This window comes from Vanellus vanellus (assembly GCF_965231255.1).
Source record: "Vanellus vanellus genome assembly, chromosome: 7".
Lineage (NCBI taxonomy): Eukaryota > Metazoa > Chordata > Aves > Charadriiformes > Charadriidae > Vanellus > Vanellus vanellus.
The window spans coordinates 7,044,483-7,050,482 of record NC_138912.1 but is presented as its reverse complement, the minus strand read 5'-3'; positions in this window follow the sequence as shown (position 1 = coordinate 7,050,482).

Below are 6,000 nucleotides of genomic sequence, written 5' to 3'. Positions count from 1 at the left end.
AAAGACAGCTCATCTTTAAGTTTACAGTGTTATTGGCCCAACTACAGAGGGTAAGATTTCCCTTAAGTCTTTGCCCAGGGCCTAACGACGACTCCAAAAATAACAAGTCGCCCTGAGGTTGGAAATTTTGGTTCAGGGAGATTCTGTTCGTGTTCCGTAAACGATACACAAATATTCATCCGAGTGGATGGAAAATGCTCAAAAGCTACGTAACGCAGTGAAGGAGAGCAATCCCGAGATGGAAATAATTTACTTAATTCTTCGCGGCACTGCTGTCACCTCCAGCCATCTGTTAGCTGGGACGCTGCTGATAATCTATTAAGCAGCTTGGGAGATGAAACCTTCCGAAAGCAGAGATCACAAAGAGTTCACTTATTTCTCTGCAGCGGGAAAGGAAGTGGGTGGGGAAAAGGGATGAAAGGGTGGAACAAACAGCTCGGACTCTTCTGGCTTCAGGATGAAAGCTGTGCTCTAAAAAAACCCTGGTAATTTCATACTTCCTCAACGAGAAACGGTGTCAAAGACGTGGGGTGAGCGGCAGTCGGGGGTGTTCTGTGAGCCCGATTAGCTTCATTACGCAGTAGCTTGTAATTTTAATCCAAGAGGTCTTCTCTAGGCCTGTGGATTTGACAAGTAGCCTGGTTGGGATCAGAAAAAACAGCAGAAATGGATTTCCCATTCATTTTGGGAGCGACTCGCTCCTGCAGGCAGCACCAAAGCTCTGCCCCTGCGATTTGGTCATGTACGGAGGCACCTGGTCGCAGTGACAGCTGCAGCAGCGATGACTTTTGTCCTTCACTTTTGGGGGTTTCATATCCTTCAGTATCTCTTTGCAGGCTAAAAAAGGGGCGTCAAGTGTGTCCTCTACACTCTTCGTTGTCAAGTCCATCTCTGTAGCACTGCAGGTATGCGAAAAGGACATTTTTATGTTGTGTGTACTGTGGATGTGAAAGAATGTCTAAACCTGGTATTCAAAGCATGGAAAAATTATGAAGTCAGTAAATACAGAACAGGAACTGAGAAAAATTCATGTCAGGCTCTTCCTCTGGACTGTAGCTTGAAAAAGAACCCAAAAGGCTTTAACTTACCTCTAAGTTCATCCATTTTTCATAACACTGGGAGAGCTTTAGTGCTGCAATTGTTACCATAAGTTGTTCAAATATTTCAAGTTCCCACCTCTTTTTATTAATGACATGGAAAAACACTTCAAGTCTATCTAATCAGACGCTCACAAGCAGTCGCATCCCGCGGAGGGCTGAGATAGGCCTGATGGAAACGGAAACCGCATTTGTTAACGCTGATAGAACTTTAGCTCTGCTCCTGCCAGCTGAACCACATCGTTCTGTGGAAGCCCCGTTGACCACCACCATTCCCCCTGGGCCGGGGGGTCTGGCCAGGCAGAACAGCTCGCAGACAAACCCGGGGTTCCCTCGGGAAACACACGCACTGGGGGGTGCCGCAGCCATGCTCTGGGAAGGAAACAGCCAGGCGCTGCTGGAAGTTTATATCACAAAGAAAATGAAAAGCACCTCTCACGCAGTGTCAGGACATCCCGTTGACGGCAACCGCAGTGTTTGTCTCCGAGACGAACCCGTGGGTAACGCTCCCCCTTCCCCGTCCCTACCCACGCAGGACTGCTGCTCTCAGCCAACCTTTTTTTTTTTTCTGGTTTGCACGTTTGTGCGTGAAGCGAAACAAGCTTTGCAAGGCCCAAGAGCAGCACGGGAACGCAGGCGGGCAGTGTTTTCGACTTTGGGGTATGGTATCCCTGGAAAAGATAAAGCAATAGAACAGGACAGTAGAAACAAACGTGTCACAGCATCTGTTCCCCACGCCTGGGCTACAACACTCAGCATGCTGGTCACTGCTTCCCTTCGGAAACGGCCCGTTTCTGAGCGATTCCAACGCTCACAGCCCACGGCAGGAACAGCGGTGGGGGAAGGGACAACTGCTGGCCCTTTTCTAAAGTCGTTTTGCAGCGTGATGTATGCTCGGGAGGTCGAGAGCATTATCTGCTCTGTAATGCCAGCTTTCAAAGCGATTTTAATCAGTTTTCTCATACTGCGATCCCCCCAAGTTTTGATCGAGTTTCGATCAGAGCAACACCAACTGCTTTTAATGAAAACCAGAGCCATTTTAGTATTTTAGTGCAGTATCTTAACTTAGCTGCGTTTATGGCCTCCAGCAAGTTCACCAAGTCCATCACGGTTGAGGAAACAAGCAGCTGTGATCTTCCTGTATTAGCAGTCTTCCTCCGAGATCAATATCCCTAAATGTTATTCTGCCAAGAACCAGGAGAGGGTGCTGTTAAGTTTGGCTAGTACTTCATTTATCGGCAGAGCAACACCATTCTGTAAAATGCCTTTCCCTATTTCTTCCCCCACCACCCCAAGCCCTTGTATCGGATGCTTTTTAACTCCTGACTGGAACGGATTTGCCACTCTCATCAGCCAAGATAATGAGTAGGTCGCAGTGATGAAAGGCATCTTGCAGTTCATCGTCATAAAGCTCCCAAACTGGAGTGATCAGAAGTCATGCAGCGGCTGCCGAGCGCTCGTACGGCGGCACAGTCAAGTCACACGGATCCTTTGGGTGAGGGCTGTCCTGCAGCTCGCTTTGAACTGTGGCTGTGCCAAAAGGGCACCCAAAGCCCCTGGACATTAGTTGTGTTGGTTTTAAAACAAGAGGGACTGCCTCTGGGACAGGGAAATGAACACTATCACATAAACAATCGTTGTGGTGTGTCACGGGGCAGATATTTGGCAAAACTGGGTGACTCTGTGTCGTGGTTTAGACTTGCTGCTCTGGTTTAGGATGAAAAAAGTTATAAACAATTTATAAAAGCGGGAGTATATCCCTTTTCAGCTTTGAACCACAATCATAGAATCACAGAGCAATTTGGGACCTCTCTCTGCATCATAGACCTAATTAGTTTTTAACCCAGATGCAAATGCTACCCACTTAAAATCAATCTGAATCTTCAGTAGAAATATAAGCATGTTCTGAACTGTTATCCAGACCTTTTTCCCCTCTCTCCCTATGTTTTTTCAAACCCTCCTTCTCCATATTAGCAACTTGAAGCAGGCATCATGGAAGAAATGCAACGGGAACAAAGAAATGGGAGATGAAGAAGGTACAAGAAGCATCTTCTGCTGTTCAAGTGGCTTTCAGCAATTCGTTCAGACAATGGCTCACTCAGAAGAGAAACCCACCGTGTCATCCCGTCTTCCAAGGGAAAAAACATACTATGACAGAATGTAAGCAACTGTGTTAACAGGGACTGAAAGCAGAAAATGGGATAACTATGGGATATGAAGGGATCCTGGCCCAAACTGTGTTCAAAATATAAAACAACTGTCAGCACACAGATTTGGTGTATTTGTAGAATATTTTATTTTTTAGCTGAGAAACACACAATAGGGTAGAGTTTAAGGCATGCAATCAGGCATGAAACTTCTCTTGCTTGCTTTTTGTGCTCATACCTTCAAGTTCTATGAAAAGTGTAAGTTCTATGAAAAGGAGCAGATCCTACCTTTAATCTCTACGTAAAGCAACTCTGAGTACCCACTGGCAGCCTGAGGTTTGATGTAATGTTTACAGCTGTTCCTGGAATGCAGGATTTACTTAGAGGGAAACTCAGTTCCTTTTCTGTCTGTGCGATTTGTTCCATACCACATAGAGAAAATGTCATACATTTCACAAAGCAAGTGTGATCAGTGATTATATCAACAGAAGCAAAAGAACCTTCTCCACATATATACATGCTGCAATTACAGACATCTGCTTGCATGGCTTTACTTTGATTTCTCTTTTACTGGAAAATGGATTAAAAAAAAAAAAAGCTCTGATTTCTGCTCCTTGCAAGTCTAGTTGTTGGTTTTCTTCTAAAAAACAAACCAAAACCAGATACCACAAATAAGGCAGCCGATGGGGCAATGAACTTTTCACTGCTGAGGCAAAAGAGCAATTCAAAGATCAAGAATTTTGTGGATCTAGGTATATTATCTTAGAAATATCATAGGTATTGACATAAACATCACAGGCATTGAGATGCTCCTAAAAAATACATTTCCATTTGAGTAACTTTTGCTTGGTAGTAGTGTAAAGCACCTTTGTGTCTACTCCTACGGGGCTATTGTTCTTAACAAGCAAATAATACAGTACCTGACAGGGAGCATATTACCAAGGAAAACATTGTGTATAAGCAGCAACAAACGAGTATTTTCTCTTGTTAATGCCCTACCATTGTCCATACAGCTTCTGGTTTTATTTTTTATTATTATTATTTTAAAACATGACAGTCAAAGACTCTTCTCCCTTACTCATGCATTTTTAAAATCAATATGATTAAAAATGAATCTACTGTGCATCCATGCGATGAATGTGGTAAGAGGTCATTCTGCATTTTTCCCATGAAGGTCCCCAACCTGCATTTTTCTATATCACTAAGACATCTGCTGCAATAACTGGGAAGAGACAAATCCCAACTCCTAAACATGTTTAAGCAGCCCAATGGTTTCAGAAGTTCCATCCCGTGCTGTGTCAGGTGTTAAGAGTTCGTTATTACAGTGAATTTTCAAAAGAGGTAATCCTGAGATTACAAATAGTTGGCAAATCCAGAACTGGATGGTCCCATTTCCTATGCCCCATCACAACAAAAGGATTTACGTACTTGCTTACTTTCTTCCTATTCAGCAAAACATTGAAGTACAAGTTAAGCATGAAGTCAAACACCATCAAAAATGCCTGAAGCAAGATTATGACTTCACCATTAAATCTTTTGAGAGCACAAAAGGAAAATAAACTCAGTGCATAAGAATTACATCTTAAACATGCATATGGAGGCACTGACCTCTTCTTTGACTTCTTAAAAATGAAGAAGCCGTTTAGCTCTGGGGGAAGAATCCAAACTCCCGTTCCTGCTCTTACATCTAACTAGGGAAGAGCCGACGGATACAATTTTCTATACACATTACCTGCAAGAGTGGCTCAGAGTTAAAAGAAATCATCAAGTCTACCAAGTGAGTTTGCATCCTCAAAAATTACAATCTAGACTTAGTTTTAAAACATTGATAGTGACAGTAATGTATAAAACATACCTGGCCTTTCCAACAAAAAAGAACTATAAAGCGATCAAAAGCTAACTGTGCATATAGACTAGCCAGTACATAAACAAATGTTCAAGAAAAGCAGTGCAAAAAATGAAAGAGTAAATAATGAATGTGAAACAGCTAGACCACACACTGCGAAGCTTGTAAATAGAGCATGTAGCTAAAATGCTTTCCCAACTTAAACTGCAGTTTAGTAGCACTGCAGTGAACTAATTCAGAAATATATGAACATGTGAAAAACTGTATGCCAAAATGTGCTTTTCAGCTCTGACACAGTCTCAGGACGATACGGAAGGCTCATCAGGAGCATCTTCCTTTACCACTCTGACATTTCATCTTTGATTACTCTGGGCAGAATAAACTCCCCTTCCTCTCAAGCTTGATGTAAGAATGGCTAAACCACAACATCAACCCCTTGTTCCATTGCAGCTATCGAAAGTTTATGATTAGGAAACCCTGAAATCCTTCCCTGGGGGCAACAGAATTAGGCCAGGGTGATTTTCGTAGAAGGATTTTAGCAAAACACAGCCAGACTTTGTTGGTTGGTCCTTTGCCAAAGTATTCTTGCTGTACAGAGCAGGATTGCTCAGGAGACCTAGAAGAGATCAGATGTTTCCCAATACCAGCATCAGACACTGACGTTATGCTGACATGCAGGACATGCCCCAGTCAAGCTTTGCTGAAATCTGTGTGCCCAGAGTGGGGTATTAACTGTCAGGTTTCTTAAGGGCTGTTAAAAGTTCTGCAGAGATTCCCCGTATCTTAGAGCTTTTGTTCCCAAGGGAATATAGGTCATTCCATCCTCTGAAGAAGGTGATTATCTACTGCAAAAGTGGGGGAAATTTAAGAAATACAGAAATTAAAATCGTGACTAGAGAAGTGTTTTGAT